The 26,742-nt window shown below is 46.5% G+C and overlaps 1 long non-coding RNA gene across 1 annotated transcript in view; it reads left to right on the top strand.

The window, feature by feature from the left end:
- LOC309522158 overlaps nucleotides 1-26,344 on the top strand; it is a 40,091-nt gene extending 13,747 nt beyond the window's left edge. Inside the window, exons 2-3 of the long non-coding RNA XR_014214928.1 lie at nucleotides 25,708-25,880; nucleotides 26,248-26,344. This is a non-coding gene — a long non-coding RNA (uncharacterized lncRNA). The remainder of the gene's footprint in view (nucleotides 1-25,707; nucleotides 25,881-26,247) is intronic.
- The last annotated feature ends 398 nt before the right edge of the window (nucleotides 26,345-26,742 follow it).

Genomic DNA, 26,742 nt, shown 5'->3' with positions numbered 1-26,742 from the left:
TAGGGGACCAGCTATGGAAGAAAAAGAACACAGCTACCATGTAGCGGAGATTCTCGATTCCAGGTGGAGGGGAGAGCAAGTAGAGTATTTGGTAATGTGGGAAGGGGAGCCGGAGTCGGAAAACACCTGGGTCAGGGCGGAGGAGGTAGATGACGAGGTTTTGATTGAAACTTTTCATCAGAGATTCCCTAGAAAACCCCAGCCAGTGGCGAGGTTCCGGAGGGAATACTTCGCCACCACCGACGACGAAGAAGAGTTGGAGGGGTTCGCTGACTCCGAGGTGGAAGAGGATTCAGCGAGTCGGAACGAAGACCGATGGAGGGAATTGTTCGAGACGTCGGAAGATGAAGAGGATTCTTTTAGGGGTTTCAGCTCCTCACCGCCCAGAGGAGAAAGTAGGGGCGGGGGAGAGGGGGGCCCTGGAGGGGAGGTGGATGTCAGGGAACTGACATCGGAGGAAAGGGAAGTGGCAAGGCTCCCAGAGACTGGGAGAGAGTCAACAGCCAAAGCAGGGACCAGCAGGGGGAGCGCCGGGTCTCTGGAGGAGGATCTCAGTAATGCTGAGAGAGACGCAGCAGCCCAGGCAGGAAGCAGCAGGGGAGAGAAAGGGGTGAGAGACACTTCGAGCGAAAATAGCGGGGAGGTGTCAGAAGCAGCTGCAGGGAGACCCATGCTGCGCCGGAAGCTGCCACGTCGTGAGTCCAGGAGACGCGTTTCCGTTAAGGAACTTCTTTGCTGGAAGCGCTTCCGCAGACAGCCACTGTCAGACTCTACTAGTGACTAGAGCAGACATGTCTGAGGAGCTCTGTCACACACAGAGGTTTGTGGGGTCGCACAAACTCTGAAGGGGCACCATTTTAAGCACAAGCAGCTAACCATCCCCTGACAAACGTATTCTGGACCTTCAAGCCATTGAAAATGGGGTTGGGGAGTGGAGTTTGATTTACAGTATGGCACATTCCTTGCTTGCATTGCCGAAAAGGCAGAGAGTTAAGTAAAAAGCAACTTGAATGGATATCTGGGTGTGAAGTTACATAGAGAGCGCTAATCTGTGCTATGAAATAAAGAATTACACACCTGTTTTCCTCCCCCCTCCTTGCATCCTCTTGCAGAGCTAGGCTGATCATGCTACAATTAAGACCCCGTGTAAATCATAGAGATAAGGAGCAAAATAGATTCATTGGGTTATAGTCACGGAAAATGAGATTTCATGCCTTGTCTTAAGTCAAGAGAGCAATCGTGTGGGGGTTCTGTGAATGATTTTTATTTCTCAAATCTTTATCGAGACTTAGCCTTGTGTCATTTCCAAGGCAGTCTGTGTCTGTGGGGGAGGATGTGTGTGTAGATTCATATAAATGGTGGAGATCTGTTTAAACCATGGATTTATTTGCATGCCGAGCCCCTGAGACTCACCCTATTTCTTAGATAATGAAACACACAGACACCAATATTTTGGGTTAATGGACACAACTTTATTGGTTACACGTGTGAGCGGTATTGGCTTAGGCATTGGAACTGAATCGACTGTATCTGACTTCTGCCCGTCATGCAAGGAGTTTCATAAGGGTCAACCACCAGTAGGAGGGACCCTCTTGATGTACATCAACTGCGAGCTCCCCCAGGGTCACCGATGGGGTCATGGCATGGCCCTATCACATACCTGGGTGTCAGGGGACTGCCATCGGAACAGGAGAGAGAGGTAGGGGGGTACAGAGAGCCTCCGACGCTTCTGAGGAGCAGCTCCTCCTCCAGCAGTGGGGAAAGCCATGCCTCCAGTGGAGAAGAGAGGGAAGGGGGCAGCCAAGCGAGGAGAGGGCTCAAAGATGCTGCTGAGAGCCCAAGCCAGGAGACACATATGCTGTTTCCATCGCCCAGCTTACGCAGGGGGATGAAACGTAAAGAGGGGAGGCAGAGATTTGGGGTGTCTAAGTTCTTATGCGGGGGGGGGGGACTGGAAGGGGCCACTCCCGGAAACTGCAAGTGACTAAGACGGGCATGAACTTTGTGGTTATGCACTGTAAATAGTTTGCACCAAAAAAACCTGTAAGAAACAGGTCGGAGTCCTGCCTGGTTACTCACGAGCAACCAGCACCAGCACCTGACACCGGGCTTTGGACGAGATCCACACCCCTGGATCCCTTTAACGGAATACCCTTAAAGAGGAGGGGCAGGTGAAGGCCACCACCTCCCTTCCCATAAACCAGGTTTTACCAGTGCCTAACCACCAAACCTTACAAAGTTGTGACAATTGCTTCAAGGCAGGCGAAAACCACATGGCTGGTGCCAATTTGCCAAGTGGGGAAATTCCTACCTGGCCCCCTCAACAGGCGACCAATCATAGTCCATAGCAAGGCCAAGATGGCAAACACAAGGAAATAGGGCGGGAGGGCAGGAGATCCGACGCAGGAGGAGAAAAGGAGACTGAGCTCCCGGCCGCGTGGATGTTTAAATCAGGTAAGCCACGCCCCCCCGGTTGACCAGATTGGTCAGCCATGGGGCGTGACGCAGCCAGGACTCCCAATGATGCGGGCGGCATCACCACGCCCCCCGCTGTACATGGGGAGTGCTCATGGCTAGCCTGCAACTCTGCCCTCCTGGGAAGGTGAGAGGTTCTGTAGAAACACTTAGCTGAAGAACTCTCATAGTGGGGTAGGAGAGCTGAAAAAAATGCCAAGATATTTCACATCCCTTTGGGTAAGGAACCCTGACCATTAGGTCCAGTCGTGACCGACTCTGGGGTTGCGGCGCTCATCTCGCTTTATTGGCCGAGGGAGCCGGCGTACAGCTTCCGGGTCATGTGGCCAGCATGACTAAGCAGCTTCTGGCGAAACCAGAGCAGTGCACAGAAACGCTGTTTACCTTCCCGCCAGGGCGGTACCTATTTATCTACTTGTACTTTGACGTGCTTTCAAACTGCTAGGTTGGCAGGAGCAGGGACCAAGCAATGAGAGCTCACCCCGTCACAGGGATTCGAACCGCCGACCTTCTGATCAGCAAGTCCTAGGCTCTGTGGTTTAACCCACAGCGCCACCCACGTCCCTATATCCCTTTTGGTACATGAGTCCAAAAAGCCTGGGACAGAAATTTTCATGGCCCCTGGCAGTTGTGGCAGCTCCTTGACCAGAAGTCATGTATTTAGCATTAATTCTGGAAGTGTAGACTCGATTCTGAACAAACTAAGCCTCCTAGAGCAAAATATACGTCAGGAAGCTGAAGCAAGATGATACTTTATAATAACTGGTTCAACAACTTGGAAGATTCCAGGAACCCCAGGGGGGTAACCACAAAACATCAGGAGGACCCCAAAGCATCAGTGAAGTGGTGCATCTTCAGTCTATGGCCAACCTGAAGTGCTCAGAACACCAGACACAGCTTCAGAGCTGCGGAATTTGAAAGAAGATTTCTGCACCTGCGAAGTCCCTGGCTCAGTTCACCACTTCTCCTGGGCATCAGCTTGAGAAAGGCCCCATATGAAGATCTCAGCCTCCAGGCTGGTACATAAAATTGGATAGTTGTTGTATATCCATCAAGGTTAATGGGTGCTTTTAAGGTGCTCTCTCCCTCCAGCCAACTGCGTTCTGAAACTCAGTTTAAAATTTGCGATGGCCAGCATTCAAGGAACGGAACAAAGGGGAGGGTAGACAAGTTTTGTTGCAAAGGCATACACTATTTACTGTAATGGATGTTCCCCCTGAAGCCTCAGGAACTGGTTTAGCCTTGTGCTAGTTTTATTCAGCTTTGCTTTGGGGGTCTCTGTCCTTGCCTAAATCAGAACAGTAGTCCACTAGCTTCTCAAGATTCAGAAGGCCGGTGGAAAGGAAGCTTTGCTGTGCTGGGAGAGAGATGGAAAAGCTGAGAGAGAACAGTTTGCTCCACGCTTGCCTGACACTGCTGATTATCGTCTGCACAGAACACACTCTGAAGGAGAAGATGAAATAAGAAGTAAAAAAAGGGGACTCATTTAGACTTCCTGAAGTCATTCATCAAGAGCTTAAGAAGCAAAATGTTCCCAAACTTGCGGAGCAGCCTAGTGAAACTGGAGCTGATTTCTTGCTAAATTCCAATATTAGTCACAGTTCTGTGGCTGTCGCTTTTTCTTTTCTTTTTTGGTCTTCCCACTTTCTCATGTCGAAGAAATGTTATTTTGGGGAGGGGGCAGGAGCTGGCACAGACGTGGGCCCCCTCTTCTCCCTTATAGGTGACCAAGGAACCGTGTTGCCGCTGGGGCTGCTGCTGATGTGCTGGAGACAACGAATGAAAGTCCTGCTACAAGCGAAGGAGAACGTTTCAACACCCTCAGTGAGGGGGAAAAGCATTGAAAAATAAAGACATTGTGCTCTGGGTTACCAGCAGGTTGCTTACATAGTCTCACTCGGTCGCATTCAGACAAGTCTGCTTGTATGAGCTTGTTAGCAGGGAGAAACACATCTAATGGTCGTGTCATTTAAAGATGATTAATACTAAGTGGTTCTGGCAGGGTAAACTCTGCCTCCTTTCACATATCCTGGGCATTCGATAGCAGCTGCTCGGTTAGAAAGAGGTGTTATCTGGAAATCTGCAGTGTTTTCCATCGGTGAGCGGTACAACGATTTGGTGAGGCTGCAAAAGAACACAGATTATGAGATGATAAAGGTGTCTCTGTTCAGAAGCAAAAGGTCAAACCAATGCACTCTGCAGCTTCCTGGCACAATCATCAGCTTGTGTGCCCAGATCAAAGGAGCAATTGCCCAAATTCATCATCACCACCACCACCATTTATTATATTTTCATATTGCCCTTCCAAAGACAGTGTGGTGGTTCACAACAAAGCAATATAAAATAAGAATGTAAAATACAGTGGTACCTCGGGTTACATACGCTTCAGGTTACACACTCCACTAAATAGTGCTTCAGGTTAAGAACTTTGCTTCAGGATAAGAACAGAAATCGGGCTTGGGCGGCGCAGCGGCAGCAGGAGGCCCCATTAGCTAAAGTGGTGCTTCAGGTTAAGAACAGTTTCAGGTTAAGTACGGATCTCCAGAACGAATTAAGTACTTAACCAGAGGTACCACTGTACGTAGTAAAACAGACACAAACCAATGACCAACCCCCCTTTCACAAATGCATTTAAAAGACCATAGAACGTTCAATCAACCAAAAACCCAGTTTTGGAGAAACAGAAACTCTCTTGCCTGGTGCCTAAAGATTTGTAATGAAGGTGCCAGGCAAGCCTCCCTGGGGAGCCAGCTCAGAAAAAGGCCTACCGTATTCTCATGTGGCTACCCTCCAGATCTCTTGTGGAGAGGGTACTTGAAGAAGGGCCTTCAGTGATGATCACAGGGTCCAAGGTGTTGGAAAATGCCCTGGGGGTGCCCCTGCAGCCCTGAACTCCGAGCATCCTCCAGTATGTGCAGCTCTGGAAAAGGCATTTCCCTTCTTCTCCAGTGTGCTTCAGCGACATATATCAAATAATATATGCACACTAATCTTCTAGCAAAACACCAAGAAGCATGAGACATCGTAGAGCTAATCTGCGTATTTATTTACACACTATGTACAGACATAGAGAACTGGACTATAAAGAAGGCTGGTCGCCCAAGAATTGATGCTTTTGAATTCTGGTGCTGGAGGAGACTCTTGAGAGTCCCATGGACTGCAAGAAGATCAGACCTCTCCATTCTTAAGGAAATTAGCCCTGAGTGCTCACTGGAAGGACAGATCCTGAAGCTGAGGCTCCAATACTTTGACCACCTCATGAGAAGAGAAGACTCCCGGGAAAAAAACCCGGATGTTGGGAAAGATGGAGGGCACAAGGAGAAGGGGATGACAGAGGACGAGATGGTTGGATAGTGTTCTTGAAGCGACCAACATGAGTTTGACCAAACTGCAGGAAGCAGTGGAAGACAGGAGTGCCTGGCATGCTCTGGTCCACGGGGTCACAAAGAGCCAGACACGACTAAACGACTAAACAACAACGTGTACAGACAAAGGAATCATGGCTCTCTCTCTCTCTCTCTCTCTCTCTCTCTCTCTCTCTCTCTCTCTCTCTCTGGAAAATAGGAAGTAGTAAAAGCAAAAATACAGTACAATAGTACATACAGCGGAAGAGATAAGAATGTCTTCCATTCCCACAATCTTCCCAGACAGGCATGTGATTTACACCAATCTCACCTGCAGCATCGGAGGCATGAAATACTAACACAAGGCGGTCCTGGGATGTAAAGGTGCTGATTTCCTTTTCCCTTTTAATTTTCTCACTTTATTTCCATGGAACTGGTGACACAGTGGAACCAGTCCAGACAACAATCTAAAGGTCAGTGCTTGCAAGCATGCAAAGACAGAACGGTATCTGTCTTCACGGACAAGGAAACATTCGAAGGTATGCAAAAGAATAAATGGAAATGAATATCTTTTTAGTGAAAAGGCACTTAAATCAAAAGCCATTTAGGTACTGCTTTAACCCAAATGAGTCTTCACCCAAAATTCAAATCCTTACTCTGTGCTTAGTTATCTTCCTTCCTTCATAAGTCTTTGCAGAAGATTGCAGTATCTTTGTTTTGGGGGAGTCTGTAGCTCAGTGAGAGGGCTGGGAGATAAACATATTGTCCCAAACCAGTTTGAAATTCATATCATAATAGCGGTTTCATAATTTTTGCCCTGGCAATATATCACGAATCATTATGTGGGTTAGGACTGGGCGCTGTATTGTCCAAAACTGGTTTGAAATCCAGACTCCAAAAGCTACCTTTCTAACAACAGCATTTAAATGTTTTGAAGTCCGACAATGGCAATGTCCTTTTAGGACGTATAAAACTGGCCAATCTTGCCCAACAAATGAGATCATGAAAGAGAGAGATCATTTCCACACACAAGCTCCCAGGCTGTAACTAGAGCTGTGCCACGGAGGGCTGCCCTTTCTGGGGAGGATTGCAGATGTGTGAAATGGAGCCAAGTCTCTTTGGCTGCTCCCAGGCAAGGCCAGCCTAGTCGCCACCAGCCGTTGGAAATGCCCATCTAGGTCAGCTGTTTTAGGGTATCAGATTGCAAAGGAACAACAACAACAAAATGGTTCTTGTGATGCACCCAGTGCTGGATTTACGTATAAGCTAAACAAGCTATAGCTTAGGGCCCCACTCTCTTGGGGAACCCCAAAAATTTAAAGGAGGAAAAAAACTGGATGTACATTTCCAAAATATAGGATAACAAACAAAGAAAATAAAACCTACATACAGCAACCATGTTTTGTGTTGTGTAGGCTCCTAGGATGTAAGTCATGCATCCCACCTGCTTGCCTGCTCCCTCAAATATCCCTGGTTGCTCCTTTCTATATATAGGTTGCCTACATTCTGCATGGACTGGTTGCAGGGCAACATGTGCAAATGGCTTGAGATACCTATGAGGTCCATAAATTACCATATAGCATATATTCAACACAAAAAACAGCAACAATTTGTTGTTGGCAAAGGACAGCTGGACATATGAAGGGCCCCGTTACCTTCAGCAAAGTAAAGGTAAAGGGATCCCTGACCATTAGGTCCAGTTGTAGCCGACTCTGGGGTTGCGGAGCTCATCTCGCTTTACTGGCCGAGGGAGCCGGCGTACAGCTTCCGGATCATGTGACCAGTATGACTAAGCTGCTTCTAGCAAACCAGAGTAGCTCACGGAAACACCATTTACCTTCCCGCCAGGGCGGTACCTATTTATTTACTTGCACTTTGACATGCTAGGTTGGCAGGAGCAGCGACCGAGCAACGGGAGCTCACCCTATTGTGGGGATTCGAACCGCCGACCTTCTGATCGGCAAGTCCTAGGCTCTATGGTTTAACCCACAACGCCACCCGTGTCCCACATTACCTTCAGTAGCTGAAGGTAAATCAAACCTAAATCTGGCCCTGGATACACCAATCTCCTTAAGGTGGTACTTGAGAATTCCTGGTATTATGAAGAGGCAATGCAATGACTTGTTTGTTTGGAGGTAAAAGTAGGGAAATTTCTTTTTTTAAAATAATATTTGTTATTAATTTTCAGCAAAAGAAAAATAGATAAACATTTCCACTTTACAAATTTTCTCCTTTTTTGGACTTCCATCAGCCATGGAAGTCCAAAAGTAGGGAAATTTCAGCTGTTGCTCAGACTCTCAGTACCAAGTAGATGGTGGCAGCCAGGATTGGCTGAAATCTCCCCTTTTTTCATTCATGTTACAACGTCACCTGAGATGTTTCTGCACATGCAGAGGGAGCCTTCCCGATCATCAACTGACTTGAGCCACAATTCAATAAGGAGCCTTTGGTGGGGAACATGAAAGCATTGATCGCTGCTGAGGCTCCAATGACATTTCAAAAACCAAAACATGGCTAATACAGGTGTCACGTTTCAGGCTCACTGAGCAAATCTGCCTCTGAATGTGCCCCTTTGCTCTCCACTTGGGTTGCACTGAATTAGTTCTTCCATCTCCACTCTTGTTTAAATGTGAATAAACCACGGAATGAAATATTCCTCATCCTCATCTCATGACAGAGGCCAGTGAGGAAACCTCTCATTTCGCTTCAGGCAAGGCCCCTGCTAGTTCAGAATGGCCTCACAAGTTGGCCACCTTTGCTCAATTCTATCAGGGCATGCACACCATTTCCTTATTGTTGTTGGCACCCGTCTGGCTCAAGAGACAATGGAGTCCTACCCTCCAGAGCAGGAGAAAACAAGCTGGTTCCCTCTTCCATGTGACAGCCCTTGAGATATTTGAAGATGGCTATCAACGTCTCCTCTCAGTCTCCTCTTTTCCAGGCTGAAATGTCAGGTGTGCATGCAGGAGCCAGGCCCTGTGACCAATAGGACATTGCAGGACTAGGGCCTTACTAAGTTTGTTCTGAAGAGTCAAGGTGCTCACCTTGTGGCAAGAGCTGGGAAGGCATATAAGGTCAGCATTTCCCTTCGGCTCTTTGCCACAGCAACATGCTTCCTGCCTTGCTGTGTTTGGTTTCTTGCTTCCTGATCCTTGAACCTCGGCTTCTTGATTCCCTGCTTCTTGATCCTCAGACCCTTGACTTCTTGACTCCTTGCTTCTTGATCCTTGGACCCCTGACTTCATGACTCCTTGCTTCCTCACCCTCGGACCCTTGGCTTCCTGACATCTGGCTTCTGGACCCCCGTCCCTGCTCCCACCCCACCATCTTGCCCCTGGTCCTGACGTCCCCTGTCAGAACTTCGATCGCCTGTGAACCAGACCCTGGCATGAACATACCCAGCTCCTTCAACCGTTCCTCATTAGGCTTGGTTTCCAGACCCTTGAACGTCTTGGTCGTCCTCCTCTGCACACTTTCCAGCTTGTCAACATCCTTCTTAAATTGTGCTGCCCAGAACTGGACACAGTATTCCAGGTGGGGTCTGAAAGGGGGCGTACGAGGCACCATCCAACTGTCTTAGGGAATCCACTCTGGGTTTGTGTAGGGTTTAATCCTTAGCCCTTTCTTCTCCTGAAGATATCCTGCAAGGCAGCAGAGGTTTAGGACTGGGATTTCCTTATTGACTTGCTAGATTTATACATAAATCAGCCTTCTCATATTTATTTGTCTCTCCCAAAAGGCTGTAATCACATGGCAAGTTCCTGCAGGCAAAACCCCAAACAGAGAAAGTGTGTGCGCTCAAAGTTCTCCCACAAAGCGTGCTTGCTATGACAAATACTACTTAATCTCCCATCTTATAGTATAATTGCCAGAAACTTTTAAAAATGATGACCTATTATTTGAACAATAATTTTGAGTGAATCGGTGCACTGGGTTAGCTGTCATCTTTTCACTGCCGGCGCTAAAGTGAAAAGAAAAGAATGACCACAAAGTGGGGAGGGAGGCCAGCATGCCTTGCAGGAGACGAAGGAAGTGATTTTCTGGTGAAGAAAAGCTTTGGGATGGCATAACAGCAACTGTTAAAAGACGGATTTGCATGGAAATGGAACAAAGCAAGAAGTATCAAGTTAAATTAAATCTCAATGAGGCAATGACAAGTCAACTGGTTGAAACAGCTTAAGCGCAAAAATTAAGAAAAGCTCCAGGTGCAGGGATAAAAGAGAAGGTTGGTGTTGTTGTTTTTTTAAAAAATGTCTTATGTGAAATTATATATAGAATCTCAAAACACCTCTAAATATCAGCAGTGCCAAACACTGACATAGCAGATCTGTTGGATGCTAAAACTGGGTGATATTAATTGCTATGAAGGGTGGTCGTGGTGGGGAAATAAACAACAATTTTGGATTTGCATGGTGTGTGGTACTGTGTAAGGGAGCGATGGTGGTGACAGGGGTTGTTTTAATTTTCTTTGCCCATAGCTGTCAACTATTTTTTTAAGGGAAATTCCCTTATTCCGAATAGGATTCCTCGCAAGAAAAGGGATAAGGGAAACCCAGCCAGATGGGCAGGGTATAAATAATAAATTATTATTATAAGTTGACAGCTATGTTTGCCACTCCAGCCCACAACATTTCTCCCTTCAAATTTGCCGGCACTGTGATTCTTAAAGTTCATACAAGGTGTGTGCAGCTTGATGGTTTGTAGAGTTTTACGACAGAAGTCATTGCACTCAATGTGCTTATTGCACACAAACTCTGCTGGGGGGGTTTTCTGGAAATAAACTAGAGCAGTTAAGCATTTGTATGGACCAAGTTAGTTCAATAATTGTGGGTGCTGAGAGAAAGGGCTCAATATAAGAAGATCAGAAGAGTGTGGCTGGAGATTCATCCAGTCAACCCATAGGCATCGCAAGGTGGGTGCGGTGGGTGCAGTTCGCCCTGGGTGCCACCCCTGGGGGGCATCTTCTCCCCCCAAAAAGCTCAACAACTTTGGGTCCTCAAAAAAAGTTCAACAGATTTTGCTCTGCAAAAGAAAATGAAATATAATCAAACCATTTTTGCCGGCCAAAAATAATAATTTCAATGTGGGGGGCGGGGTGTGACAATAAATTTTTCGTACCGGATACCACCTGTAATGTGTATGGGTTGCTCGTGCGTAAGTTGCCGCCTCTCCAGGCTTTGTTGCCTTGCTAAACCTTTCAGTCTGGGCAGCCCTTCACTTCGTGGCTGCCTCAGTCGCTAGCAGAATACATCAGTGGGCGTTTCTTAAATCTTTTCCAACATAAACGTTGTTTGACACCCAGTCTCCTCCTACTCTCTCTCTGCGCGAAAGTCTTCTGCGCAGGGAGGGCGTGGGTAGCGGAGGACCCGTGCTCTCCCCGCTGGTGTCCGGTGAAGAGTCCTGGAGCCCTCTCGCCGATTCCCCCATCAGCCCCTCTATATCCCTGGTGTTGCGCTGATTTGCTTCCCCATCTGCGGAGCTGCCTCTCTCCCTTCTGGGCCCTTCTCCAGCATCATTTGAGAGCCTTCCCTCCGCCTCTAGCTCCGATGTCAGTTCCCTGACACCACCTGACCTTGCTATGCCACTGAGTCAACCACCCAGCTCCCTATGGTGGGGGAGGGGAGAGAAGATGCTTCTGAGAAGTCTACACATCTGCATTGAGGAGGTAGGTCAGCTTATCAGTTCTGGGTGAGATTCCTCTTCTTCTGAAGGAGTTGGTGTCCCTCAGAGGCCAGGAGGGCCTTTGACAAGCTTGGGTTGGTAAAACAGCTCAGGCTGTTCCTGTGGCAGCTTGGACCCTGCAGTCCTGGCTCTGCAAGTGTGGCTTTCTCCTGATTGAAGTGCAGAGTGTTTGAGGACCGGGACATTCACAGGGAAACCAGAATGCACTAGGTAGAAACTGGGACCTTTTGCACTCCAGGCAAGTGCTCCATCAGTGTTCTACCAGCAAGCTCCATTGAATACTATGGGACTTGGGACATTCTTTCACATGTGGTGGGATTGTAAAATCATAAAGAAATATTGGGAAATGTTTTATAACAAAATGAAGATGATGTTTAAAATAACCCTTGTTTAAAAAAAAACCCAGAAGCTTTCCTATTAGGTACTACAGGAATGGACCTACCAAAATCACAAAATAATCTATTTATGAATGCAACTGCAGTTGCGCGGACATTATTAGAACAACATTGGAAAGAAGAAGGTGTCCCAACCAAAGAAGATTGGCAAGTTAAATTAATGGAATATATTGAAATGGCAAAATTGACAATGAAACTAGGAGGAAGAGATGACAACGAATCAAGGGAGAATGGAAGATGTTTACTGCATATATACTGAAGCAATGTGAACAGGTTAATACATTAGCAGAGTTTTAAAACTACTTGTAATTTTGTTATGAATAGATAATAGGTGATGTAAACATGTTACAAATTTAACAATGGACATGCAATATCTCGACAGACAATTGAACCAAGGAAGGGATTAGAGGGAAGTCAATCTGCTTTGCATTTATTTTGTTTTGTATTGCTTTTTTTAATTGGAAAATTAGGAAACTGTTATTTTAAAAAAGAATACTATGGGACTTAATATTAATCACCTTGGTTTTGGCGGAGAGGGAACCTTTCTCTGTTCTGCTTCAGGCAGCAAAAAGTATTGGGCTCACCATGCCTTGACTGGGGAGACATTCCTATGTTTGTACACCTTGAAGATAAAAATCAAATTATTATCCTGCAACACAAAATAGTCGGCTTTTCTTTGGAAGGCTCCTGAGCGAACCTTCCTCTTTGAAAACGAATCGCTGGGTGTGTTGAATCACAGCTTCCCAGACAAAAGTGGTAGGTTTTCATTTCTGGCCATTAATTTGATCCTCCTCAGTTGAAACGGCAACACGATAACGTCACGTCAACTTGTTTGCGATGGCTTCTACCATAACAGTGTGGCCTGTCTCACTTGGGGGTCTGTCACAAGGGATTCCCCCCCCTTCCCGCTCGCTACTTATGAAAGCCAAGCCTCCACATTCTTACAAGCAACAGAGACTTGATAAGCACACTTCCAAGTCCTGCTCCCCTCCTGCTCAGCCAGCCGTGCTAACATGGGGCAGCTTTTAAATGCTGGAGAGCATGTCTGCCCCCTTCCCAAAACATGTCTGCCCCCCTCCCAAAAGCATGTCTGCCCCCCTCCGAAGCCACTCCATACGTCTAAGGCCAGCTCTCAGAGTGAGCCCTGAAAGATGATGATGCGTGGGGATGGGGTTTGGGGATCCAAAGGGTGCATAATTATAATCCATTTTTTTTCTTTTTATGCGGTTTTGTCACTAGTATGAAATGTGGGGAATTCGTGGAAGGGAATTTGGGTCGACTTTAGAAAAAGGATTTAAGATTTAAGAATGAACATTGATGCATAAATTTTGATGTTGTGAAAATGGTTTTTAAACTCAGCTAAATATAAAAAGGTTAAAAATTGGGGATAAGAACTTGCTGAATTAACAATTTGAACTGGAATATAAGAAGGGGAGGTGTGGGGAAGTCAGAGAAATATGTTATAGAAAAGAAGGGTTCTAAACTGTACATGTTTTAAAATGGAAAATTCTTAATAAATATCTATTTTTTTAAAAAAGATGATGATGCGTGGAAGGAAGCTACACAACAGGCAACAACAGGAAAACTCTGGGCTGGTGGTTGCTGTTTTCAGATGCCGACCTTGGATTAATACCATTTTTAAAAATAAAAAGCCCCCCGTTTGTATGAAGCCCAGGCACCGAGATCGAGCTCCTAGGGCCTTCTGGCAGTTCCCTCGTTGCAAGAAGTGAGGTTGCAGGCACTGACGGAGGAAGAGGAGTGCGGGGGGAGCGCACCACCCCCGGCAGTGCGATCCTGGTGGGGTGCCATCGCGGCTGGCCCCCCGCCCACGCAGGGTGCCATGCCCCCGCAGGCAGCACCCCACACCCCTGGGACGCGTGCCAGCCCTGCCCCCACTTGCTCTCCGCCCCTCGGTGCCAGAGCATGAAGCTCCCTCACTGGTTACAGGGAACCAAGCAGAGGGCCTTCTCGGTGGTGGCGCCCGCTCTGTGGAACGCCCTCCCCTCAGATGTCAAGGAAATAAACAACCAGCTGACTTTCAGAAGACATCTGAAGGCAGCCCTGTATCAGGAGGTTTTTAATGTTTGATGTCGAATTGTGTTTTTTTAATGTTTCATTGGGAGCCGCTCAGAGCGGCTGGGGAAACCCAGTCAGATGGACGGCATATAAATATGATTCTTGTTGTTGTTGTTAAGAAATTAGAGATCTGTGGCCCAAATTAAGCCGGAGGTGGCCTGAGAGGCAACCACATTTGAAAGTTTGATACTCCCATTGGCCTCATGTGGAAAGCTGAGCAGAGAAATTACCCTTATCCTGGAATCCCCATTGTGGCCCCTGTGGGCACAGAGACACCCTCAGACATGCCTTTGGTGCCCATGAAGACTCCCTGTCATCATTATTATTATTATTATTATTATTATTATTATTATTATTGGAGGCGTCTTTGGTTGGGAAGGTTGCATCGCCTCCTTTTTCAGATGGTGTTTGTTAAAGTCAGTGCTCTGCTAGTTTGGGGCACTTCTAAGCATTGTCAGCCCCCCCCCCCCCGTGAAACTGGTATTTTGTGGTGCCCATGGCTGTTTTTCAGGCTTCCTCCCTGGGTCCTGAAACACGAGAGACCCATATATGTTACTGATCTGGAAACGGCAATAAAAGCAGACAGCTCCTTCAGTCAATAGGCCTCGCCAGCAAGCATTCTTCGCTGACATCCAAAGATCATACACGTTTCAAGTCACATTTCATTGTGGTTTCATAATTATCTGAATTGGCTCTTGGTTTCTAAGGGCACAGCTCAGTCCTGCCTTTCCTTTGGGCTTGTGGAAAGTGTTCCGCCTTTTAAAAGAAGCATTTTAAGTCACTAGATATGCATTTATTCACATCTAAAATAATATTTCACCTTCAATATTTCACCTTGGGATTGGGTTGGAAGGTGATATATTGCTAATATCAGAGGTGTTAGCCAAGGAGTATCCTCTCCCCATATATACTAGGGGGGTGTAGAATCAGGTTTTTCCCTCCAGAGTTTGCTGCAGGATGGAAAAATGTACATGTGTTTTCAAGACACGGGAGACTGTTTTCCAACTTAAAAAAAAAAAAAACCACAAACCTTCCACCTGAGAATTTGCCATGCACTTATTGGCTACCCCATTGCAACCAAGGATGTTAAAGGGTTGTCCTGGTTTGTCCTACAGAATGGCTGGGACCACAGGGAAATTCTTAATCACTTCAGGAGCTGAAAAGTGAGGATGAAGAAGCTGTGTCTGCGATTTGTATCCGCGTACGGCTGCAACAGCCTGTGGACATTAGACATTTAAAAGACCTGCCAACATGGAAGCCAGATTTTCCTTTGTCTTGAATGTGACGCACTAAGGTTTATCCTTGTGTGCAGAATCGAAAGTGGTGTTTTTGGGGAGGAAACAGACATGCCCGAGTTGAACTCGCAGAATCATGCCCAACATCAAAATAACCAGGTGAGCCAAAAGGAACAGCCGATTCCTCTAGACAATCATCCTCAGGAATCTGAGCACTCTGTAAATCCATTGGAAGAGGATTTTCTAAGCTCCTTCAGGAATCTCCCTCAGGAAGAGCAACAGACATCAAGAGGCTTGATCGTATGAGCCAGACATTGAAGAATCGGAGGTAGAGCCTGACAATAGACCCAATGTCCATAACAGAATGATAACTATAGAACCACCAGAGTACTGAGGAACGGCTAAGGGAGCTGGGCATGTTTAGCCTGGAGAAGAGGAGGTTAAGGGGTGATATGATAGCCATGTTCAAATATATAAAAGGATGTCACATAGAGGAGGGAGAAAGGTTGTTTTCTGCTGCTCCAGAGAAGCGGACACGGAGCAATGGATCCAAACTACAAGAAAGAAGATTCCACCTAAACATTAGGAAGAACTTCCTGACAGTAAGAGCTGTTTGACAGTGGAATTTGCTGCCAAGGAGTGTGGTGGAGTCTCCTCCTTTGGAGGTCTTTAAGCAGAGGCTTGACAACCATATGTCAGGAGTGCTCTGATGGTGTTTCCTGCTTGGCAGGGGGTTGGACTCGATGGCCCTTGTGGTCTCTTCCAACTCTATGATTCTATGAAAGATGAGATACTTGGAGGAGGAGGAGGAGCCCAAGGAATCCCTGCTAGTGAGAAATTTGCAAAGAAAAGGCCCAGTGAACACAAACGTGAGTACTTTATGTACGACGACTGAAATAATCAAACATCTGGATCATCCCACTAACACTAGCAATACCCTGTTGCCTCAAACCTGGTAAACTCCGAGAGTACATTGGCCAGCAATTGACTAAGAGTAAATCACTGTAAAACAATTAAACGTCTCTCATGGAATGTAACCGGGTGGCCGAACAAGATCCAAGACAGTGATTTCTGTTCCTATCTACAAACGCATGATATCAAGTGGTGTTTTGGGTTTTGGATTACAACAGGAAAGCAAGAAGAAGAAATATTTAAACTATTTCACACAGACCTAACCCGCCTGCTAAATTAATGGATGGATTATATGAATACGTGCAAAAGTGGAATGGACCAGTGGCTGCCAAAATAAATGAAGGATTAACATCGGAAATGCTTTATTTGGACCATTTATTAATTAAGAAATGCAGTAATTATATTAGATCATTACTCCCCGAACTTTAGAGCATGGGAAGTCACCCAAAAGATATATAATTTGGCATTGTATAATTGGCTTTTTTAGAATTGTATGATAATTTGGAATGTTTTATTGTGGCTTTTATTGGATTGTTAAAATGAAAATTTAATAAAAGACCTGCTAATATATACTTCAGTTCCATTTGCTCCAGTTTTGTGGTCTCTGGGGAAACCTTGCCCTCCTGATTATGTAAAACATGGATTCTGCTCTTTGGCACTTCTAGTTTCAACCACATCATTTATAGCAAAAACAGAGCAAGATACTTTCTTTTTCCTTTTTTTAAAAAAAAAAATCCAAACACAAAACTTCCATTTCCAAAAACATGCTGAGAATCAATGCCAAAGATTTCAGGCCGGCAAATCAGCAATTAACCAGATAGATTTGACTGAGTGTCTCGGGCTCCATTCATTTGCATACAGTCTTCAGGGGATTCCTGTTATTGGTAGCTCCCAGACCCTCAGATTCAGGAGCGTCAGGCTAATAAAGTGGAACCGTTATTTTTCCTTGGGGGGAAAAAATGGAGAGGGGGGAAATTGAGAAGTGATACCGCAACTGTGTAACAGAAATATTATTGAGGGATTTGGTGTGGAAGAAAAAAGTTGGTATGAAGATGGAGAATGGGGGTGCACTTTGTTTCTGTTTTATGAAATAACACCGTTTTCTCGTTTTAAATTTGCTTTCGCTAGGAACAGCTGCTTCCAGGTCAGATATCAATGGCATTTGGAAACCAGCCCTAATGAAGTGAGCATGCAGCTACTATTAACATTAATTTTATTTTCATGCTCTTGGAGCCCAGCGTATAAAGAATTGTTTAAGCAGGCACAGCGGGGTCTGTTAAAAAGTTGGTTTCGAGCACCAGCCATAGCAGGGGTTTTTTTTAAAAAAAAAATATTTTGAATAGCATTTATTATTTTATTTCATCTATGCATATACTGCTTGATACCAATATAGTCTCCAAGCAGTTTGCAAAAATAAGAAAAGCAATAGGTTGTCTTCAAGAGAGTCGTTCCGTTTGTGCAAGGACTTCTGCTTGTGCAACAGAACGTCCCCTTATTACTCTTCCTGCCTTCCCAAATTGGATAAAGAGGCTTGGGGACAGATTTGGGGACAGATTTTAGAGAGGGGGGGAAGATTCATTTTGCGAGCAGGAGTCCTTGCAGGGAGAGGATGACCTCCCTGGATTCAACCGCATATAACAATACAACTGGAAAACTACAATACTGAATAAAAATAATGAAGTCCCACAAACCTGCAAGCAAACCACCATAGCACATAATAATAATAATAATAATGATAATAATAATAATAATAATAATGTTTTTATTAAGGTTTTTTTGGGTAGCAATAGAACACGCAGAGTCTCTGTTTTCAAGTCATGGAATAATTCAAACTAATCAGTCCTATTCAGAGTGGTCCAGCTCTCACTTCCATACATCACTACTGGGAAAACCATAGCTTTAACCATAGCTTTAAAGAAGACTGATCGCCGAAGAATTGATGCTTTTGAATTATGGTGCTAGAAGAGACTCTTGAGAGTCCCATGGATTGCAAGAAAATCAAACCTATCCATTCTGAAGGAAATCAGCCCTGAGTGCTCACTGGAAGGACAGATCCTGAAGCTGAGGCTCCAATACTTTGGCCACCTCATGAGAAGAGAAGACTCCCTGGAAAAGACCCTGATGTTGGGAAAGATGGAGGGCACAAGGAGAAGGGGATGACAGAGGACGAGATGGTTGGACAGTGTTCTCGAAGGTGCCAGCATGAGTTTGACCAAACTGTGGGAGGCAGTGGAAGACCTGAGTGCCTGGCAGTGTGCATCCATGAAAATAAACAAGGCATCCCAGTCAGAGACAATAGAGCCTTTTGCAGCACAACCGAAAGTTTGCTCAAAGGAGGCTCATTGAGTTTGATGGCGTTCGCTCCCAAATAAATGTGCATAGGATCACAGCAGTTTTTAGACAACAGGCTGGCAGCAACCCAGCATTTGCAAAATGTCATATTTTGCATGGCTTTGTAAGACTTGCTGCTGATTGAAGAATTAGACATTTTATAAAGGATCCATTTGTCTAGACAATTAAATTACCAGAAAATGGTCAGTCTTCCTTCATTTTGTCCGGCTATTGCATTCAGGTTATGTTACCTACCAGATTAAATTTCAGTGTATTTTAAAACTTTCTTTTTCTTTTTCTTTTTTCAAGCAGCGGCTTTTAGGTAAGAAGCAAAACAAATAGCAAAGGCAGCTCTTTTCCTATAATATTCTCGAGTCGCCTGAGCCAAGAACTGAAGGTAGGGCAAAGTAACAAAGTCCACAGTGCCATCTTGTGGTTTCTAACAAGAATTCTCATTTGCTAACTAAAAGAAGAGAGATGGATGGACTGGTTTTTGCTCATGCCTTTCTACTAATTCGAAATGTTGTTCCGGGTAAACCCCGGACTGGCAGACACCAGATATAAATAAGTCCATTTCACAGCAGATTTATCTCAGAAAATACAACCAGCAGGTTATTCAGCAGGCTGCAAGAATGCCATCGTTTGTGCATCTCCATGTACAAGGTCTGAATATGAATGTTCAAGGTCTCATGTACAAGGTGAAAGTGTACAAGGTCTCGGCTCAGCTCTAGTTCAGAAGGTACTTTTCAGGACAGTCTTGGGCTCACAAGAGTTACAAGCCCACAAAACAGCAAGCAGCCATGCTGCTTCTCTTTATCTGCACACAGTGGTGTAGCATGGGTTGCCAGTGCCCGGGGCTGCTCGGGGAGAGGGGTGTTGACATTTTGTACCCCATACAATTCTGCACCCAGGGCAACCGCCCCTGTGCCCCCCGTGCTATGCCACTGGCTGCACACCAGAGGCTGAGGGAACCTTTGGTTGGGTTTGGAGGGGTAGATGGTTGGCTCAGTGTATGCCATTCAGAGTGGCTGAGGCAACCAATCAGATGGGTGGGAGGAGGAGGAGAAGGAGAAGGAGAAGGAGAAGGAGAAGGAGAAGGCGAAGGAGAAGGAGAAGGAGACTAAATGATGATGTTAGATATACAAAGGACACATGGTACCTAGCAAACCTATTGCTTTGGTGGAAAACGTGCATTGATGACCAACACAATCTAGTGAATGCAGTAATTGTTTATGGACTTGCAAGGAAAATGTGTGGATTCTTGCTTTGCTGTGGAGCTCAAAGAGAGGATTTGAGCAATTCACAGTCCCTTCCTTCCTTCCTTCCTTCCTTCCTTCCTTCCTTCCTTCCTTCCTTCCTTCCTTCCCAATTCACAATTTCCCAGTCTCAATACCCCATCCTTAGCATGGGGCTTTCATATAGAAGTGAGGATGAAGAACATGGAAATGGACTGTCGTTTATAAGCTAGGCCTGCATCCCCTGGTACTGAGACAGGTCGATCTTGTTTGTTTCACTGCTTTTTCTGGTCAAAAGGTTTCGGAGGTTTTTGAAGCACAGAACCCTGCAAAACCTATTTAACCAAGACTGAAAGTTGAATGCGTGAGTGTCTACAGCATGGAGGGATGGAAGGCACTTTTTCCACATCAACCTTGGCACGTAAATGTGTCTCATTGTTATAGCCCCTGAAGCTGCTGAGCTTGGCTAGAGGAGCTGCCATTTCTCTCGGGTAATGCCTCAAATGCACTTTCTCGCTCCCGTCATGACTCCGTGTCATTCATTATGTTGGGCTCCCAGAGCTGGCAGTCTCCAGAAGGCAGACGTGATTTAGAGTCATCGCTCCCTTGCACAGTCTGTGCCAGAAGAAAAATGTTAACACTTGTAATGCCACACGACTGAATCCTTTAAGGAGGGAAATGGCAGCGTCGGAAGAGGAAGCAGGTCAATAACTGCTAGATTAAAATAAAGACACATGAGCTAATGGCAATCAAGGCAAAAAAAGAAATAAATCGGCTTCTATAGGGCTCTCTCATCCCTGAGAAACCTTGAACTCGATGCTTTTTCCCATTCAAGAAACTCTTCAGATTAGTATAGCCACTTCTGATGGCTGGGGGGATGTGGGGGGATGTGACCAAGTCCACATCCCTCCCAAAGGATGTGTGCAAGTGTGCAAATAGCCTCTCTTAAGTATGCTAAGCCTGACTCCCTCATCAGCATTTTAGTGTAAATTCCTTCTAAAAATGCACATTTTAATATGCATCTTGCCTTGTGGGAACAATTTTGCAAAGCAATTTACCCCTAACATAATGCATTTCTGCATGTTATCTTCACTAATATATATGCATGTTTATGCCCACTTTACTCTAGTATATGTGTCTCGGTAAGGGACGTGGGTGGCGCTGTGGGTTAAACCACAGAGCCTCTTGGGCTTGCCGATCAGAAGGTCGGTGGTTCAAATCCCCACCACGGAGTGAGCTCCCGTTGCTCGGTCCCTGCTCCTGCCAACCTAGCAGTTCAAAAGCACATCAAAGTGCAAGTAGATAAATAGGTACTGCTCCGGCGGGAAGGTAAACGGCATTTGCGTGCGCTGCTCTGGTTCGCCAGAAGCGGCTTAGCCATGCTGGCCACATGACCCGGAAGCTGTACGCCGGCTCCTTCGGCCAATAAAGCGAGATGAGTGCACAACCCCAGAGTCAGACACAACTGGACCTAGTGGTCAGGGGCCCCTTTACCTTTACCTACGGTATGTGTTTCAGTAACATGCGTTGTAAAATCTGGAGAAATGGGAATTTCAGAGGATGGCTGTGTTTCTGTCTGCATATTGTTTCAGAAAACAATAGGCACTTAGTAGGTTTGCCTATAAATCCAAACTGAATTGAATATCTCCCCCATCCTTACTCAGAAGGAAGTAGCACCCAGGTAAGGATGAAGGGAGAATTTAGTTTAGTTTCCATTTTAATGAAAACTTGCCCACATCACAATCCTCTAATCAGGAAAGAAAGCAAAACACACCTTTCTAATTTACATTTCTTTGAATTTTGCACTTCATTTTCTTCCACCCCTGCCTTGCCCAGAGTACAAAATATGGACATTAGGGGAAAGTACACGTAAACAGGTTGTATTCATAGAAAACAACACACAAAATGCAGTATGTTTTGAGAAATGGGCTTCAGATGTGCCTATCTGTCAAGGGGGGGGGGGTTAGCTGAGATTCCTGTATTGCAGGATGGGGCTAGATGACCCGGGGGGGGGTGTCTCTTCCAACTCTATTATTTTACAATACAGTGGTACCACAGGTTACATACGCTTCAGGTTACAGACTCCGCTGGCCCAGAAATAGTACCTCGGGTTAAGAACTTTCCTTCAGGATGAGAACAGAAATTGTGCTCTGGTGGCGCGGCAGCAGCAGGAGGCCCCATTAGCTAAAGTGGTGCTTCAGGTTAAGAACAGTTTCAGGTTAAGAATGGACCTCCGGAACAAATAAAGTACTTAACCTGAGGTACCACTGTATTAGCCAAAATTGCATATGAAAGCACACCATAAATTGTCTCTATGCACCACGTCTGGAAACAGAGTGCTGGAAGGGTTACACACGTGAAATGGATATTTACATGTGTGGGAAACGACAAAGGTGCTGATTGCAAGGAAACAAGAAAGGCCAGCTATGAAAATGGATTAAAATTACTAGAAGGATGAGAAGGTGATTAAAGAAGAAGAATGAAGGAGCAACATCAGGAAGCAATGGACATATGTTTGTAACAGGAGCGGGGAACCTAATCATTATTTTTTTAAAAAAAATGTATTAAATTTAAATAATTTAGATTGATTTGTTAAAATTTGGAACACACACAGAGAGAAAGCACATATATTAGGAAGGTGAAAATGTGCATAAATTTCCATGCGGGCATTTTTTTTTAATGAAAACCGATGTAGAAGCAGAGTGAACTGAACATAAGATTGGGAAAGCAAGAAGTGAGGGGAACCAAAATTCACAGATTTTCCCAGCCCTACCTTCAGAGAAGCACCCATCGGATTGCAGCTTTAGTGAGGCACATGGCAAGCAAGCTCAACTTAGGCTGCAGTCTAAGTTGCGAACCATTAGGTAAGTCCCACTGAATGAAAGGGGGCTTCCTTCTGAGTAGACATGCCTAGGGCTGTTCTTTCGAAGACTCTGCCAGAAGACCAGCTATGGGTGTTGTTAGGGTTCCAAGGGGTTGCTCAAGAGCAAGCAGGCAAATGCCTCCCTGCTCAGCTGTGATGCCTTGCTTTTGATGCCAAAATAAACTTTCTCTGTCCAGAGCGCCACTCTCCCGTGACTGGCTCATTCAGTGGCGTAGCGTGGGGGGTGCAGGGGGGGCCGGCCGCACCGGGCGCAACATCTGGGGGTTAGGGTTAGGGGGCGCAAATCCACGGGTTAGGGGGCGCAAATCCACGGGTTAGGGGGCGCAAATTACTTGCCTTGCCCCGGGTGTTGACAACCCACGCTACGCCACTGGGCTCATTCACTGGCAGAATCTGTGAGTGGGCGGTCCTTAAACCTTCCCCAGCAGAGTAGTTTCTTGACGCCCAATCTGCGCTTCCCCTCTCGGAGCTGAAGCCTTCTGCGCAAGGAGGGCATGGGTAACGGAGGACCTCTCTCCTCCCCGCTTTGCCCAGGCAAGGTGTCCTGGCACCGCCTCGCCTCCTCCGAGCCCTGAAGCTCCTCTCCACTGGAGCCGTGGTTACTCTCCTCCGCTGAGGAGGAGCTGCTTCCCACGATCTTTGGGGCCTGTCTGTAATCCATCCAGCTTTTCCCCTTTCGCCCCTGAGCCAGTGGCAGTTCCCTGACAGGTGTAAAGCGCTGTTCGCCAACCTGGTGTGCTCTCCAGATGTTCTGAATGTCCGTTCCCATCAACTTTAATGTTACCCATTGTCAGAGCTGCCCAAGGTCCCAGCTCACAAAGGACCAACGCCAGTTCGTTGTTATATACAAAAGTCTTTATTGAAGTTCAGTTTCACTTTCACAGCTGCAGCGTGCAGCTCTACGTCTGAAACTCTAGACCACTGAAGCTCCGTCTGAATCTCCTCCCCCCAGACACCAGTTTAAGACTCTAGCCTTGCTCCACCTCTTCCTTTGCTCTCTCTTCCTCTGGGTCCGCCTGTCAGCTGGGGTCTCGCCTTTCCTAGACTCTTCTGACTCTGAGTCCCCTGAGTCTTCCCCCTGCCTCCGGCGGGCTTTAGGACCTGGTTCCCAATCCGGGTTTTCTGCTGTCCCACGCGCCTGTACATTCGAACTTGGCGCGCGCGCCCAGCCGGCAACCTTCCTCCTGACCGTTACACTGCTCCTGTCACTGCTTCCCCCTTCGGGGAGGCTAGCTGGACCTGACCTCCCCTCCGTTCCCCTACTCTCCGATAGAGGCGTGGTCAGCCCTGACTCTTCTTCTCTCCCTGCTGGAGGAGACGCTGGCACTGACACATGGGACTCCTCCCCCCCACTACGCTCTGGTGGGGAAGCTGGTCCTGATCTCCAGCTGCTGCTTTGGGAGTCCCCGCTGGCCCCTTGTTTCTGGTGCGTCCCCCCTGGGGCCCCCCTTGCCCTGACCATCGGCGCCTCCTTCTGGGAAACTTCTGATTCGCTGGAGAAGCTCATGGAATCTTTCGGGTCACTGTCATACTCCCCTACGCTGCCCTCAGATCCTTCCCCTTCGCTCTCCATTTCCTCTCTCCCCTGTGCCTCTATTCCTGAGCCCCTGACACCCATGCTAACTGGAGCTCATGGGAAATGTAGCGCGCCTGGTTGGGTTAATCTGGTGCAAGAAATTGTTGGGATTCACAGGATGCTGTGTAAGTAAGTCTGCAGACTTCAGTTTGCAACAGGCTGATGCAATACTCTCTGTGGAATGACTCAGCAGTAATGTGATTGGCTGTCACCGGTTTAAAAGTAAAGCCCGTCCAATAGTAAGTGTGCGTGGTGTGGTGTAGATGAGTGTGGAGTCTTCTTTTGCCTCAAGGTGCAGGTACTCTGTCTGATTATATGAACTGCTTCTGTAGATATTTGTAGATATTTAGCTCACAATAATAAATACTGCACTAAAGAACCTGGGACTCTGAGCATTCTGCTAAAAGCGCCGCGAGGAATTCGCGACAGAAATCCCCTCACTGGCCATGGCTGGTTTTATTGTAGTTCTTCTTTTCTTTACCCAGCGCAGAGGCTGAATCTCCACCTCACATCTCTTAGGCTCTTAACTCAAGACTTAAGACGTACAGTGGCACCTTGGTTCTTAAACTTAATCAGTTCCGGAAGTCCGTTCGAAAACCAAAGCCTTCCAAAACCAAGGCGCGCTTTCCAATAGAAAGTAATGCAAAATGGATTCATCCATTACAGACTTTTAAAAAGTACAATTTAACATGAATTTTACTATCTAAAGAGACCACTGATCCATAAAATGAAAGCAATAAACAATGTACTGCAGTCACACAATCAATCAATCCATCCATCCATCCATCCATCCATCACTAGCTGAACAGACACAAAAATGCCTCAAAAACAAAAACGCAAAATAAATAGCAAAAACAGACAAACCTCAGCGTAGAAGGGAGACACTCAAATCGGAAGTGCAACACTCAAAACTGGAACAGTTACTTCCGGGTTGGCAGTGTTTGGGTTCCAAGTTGTTTGAGTACCAAGGCGTTTGAGAACCAAGGGACCACTGTACTTGAATCCAGACCAGCAGGCACTGGGGAGAAAGGAAATGTGACCCCCTCTGTGCCCTGAGGCCTCCGGCTGTCCTCGGCTGGAGACAGGGCATTGAGCTCAAGAGACCTTTGGTCTGATCTAGCCAGGTTGTTCTTGTGTCCATAGGGACTTCGTCCTGATGCATGCCATTTGTAACTTGATGGTAGCAAAAGCTTCCCATTCGCGAAGCAGCTTCAGGCTTTGAAAAATAAAATCTCTTGGCAGCGTGGAAGTAACAAGATTATTACAAAGGGTAGGAGGACACCTTGCTATAAATAATTTTTATTTCCAGATGAATTCTGGAGCACCGTGGCACTAAACAAACCCATCATTACTTTTAGTGCCTGTGCTCAAACATTCGCTGTTTACGACATGTCAGTTTGCCGTTTGGAAACTCCTGCAACATGAGCTGGAGCAGAGTGGGTGTCATCGTGCGCTGGGGCAATGGCACTGTGTGGCGTTTGCCCTCTTAGGTGGGTCATAAGGAAAATGTTAAATGAGTGTGAAGTGATTGGCCAGTGGGAAGCCAAGGGGAGGAGTTCGAGTTCGAGTTCGAGTTGTTGGAAAGTCAGTTGGGAGTTGGAGAAGGAAGAGGGAGGATAAGTCTGTGGGTTGGTCGAGTTTTGATGTGAGAGAGTGAGAGAAACTGATAGGAGGAGTCAGATAGACAGTTGGGATAATCAGTTAGCAGTTATTAGGAAGGTATAGGCCGGTATAGGTGGGACGCAGGTGGTGCTGTGGGTTAAACTACAGAGCCTAGGAATTCCCGATCAGAAGGTCGGCGGTTCGAATCCCAGCGACGGGGTGAGCTCCCATTGCTCGGTCCCAGCTCCTGCCCACCTAGCAGTTTGAAAGCACATCAAAGTGCAAGTAGATAAATAGGTACCGCTCTGGCAGGAAGGTAAACGGCGTTTCCGTGAGCTGCTCTGGTTCGCCAGAAGCGGCTTAGTCATGCTGGCCACATGACCCGGAAGCTGTACGCCGGCTCCCTCGGCCAGTAAAGCGAGATGAGCGCCGTAGCCCCAGAGTCAGTCATGAATGGACCTGATGGTCAGGGGCCCCTTTACCTTTATAGGCCGGTATAGAAACTAAGGATAAGAAACTGACAAGAAAAATTAACTGAAACCACAAACTTGTTCATGCTTATAAAATAAACTTGATTATTTGTTTTAATGTTAACAACTGTCTGGACTCGGTGTTTTACCCGAGAGTAACGGGTTAGTGGCAGTGGGAAAGTGATTATAGTGGTGGCACAGGGATCAATAGACCGTCAAACATCCAGGGACCCTGTGTGATCGCCACACACTGGCAGATGGGAATGTCCATTTTGAACCTAGGGGCAAAGCAGATGTGACATTGCAGCATAGCTGCCAACCTTCTTAGCTGTGGATCTGGGACATAAAAGGGTCACAATTAATAGGAAGAGGGAGCACCTCTCCTCCGCAAGTCTACAGTGCACCAGGCAGCTGTGGGCACAGCTTGCCTGGCCCTTGTCCACCACTGCCAGGCCACAGCTCCATGCCCATGTCAGGCCTGAGAAGAGGAGCGGAAGTGGCGACATCGCTGGGCTCCAGAACAGC

The sequence above is a fragment of the Podarcis vaucheri genome (assembly GCF_965113315.1).
Source record: "Podarcis vaucheri genome assembly, chromosome: 17".
In the NCBI taxonomy this organism is placed as follows: Eukaryota; Metazoa; Chordata; class Lepidosauria; order Squamata; family Lacertidae; genus Podarcis; species Podarcis vaucheri.
This window is presented reverse-complemented; position numbering and strand designations above follow the sequence as displayed.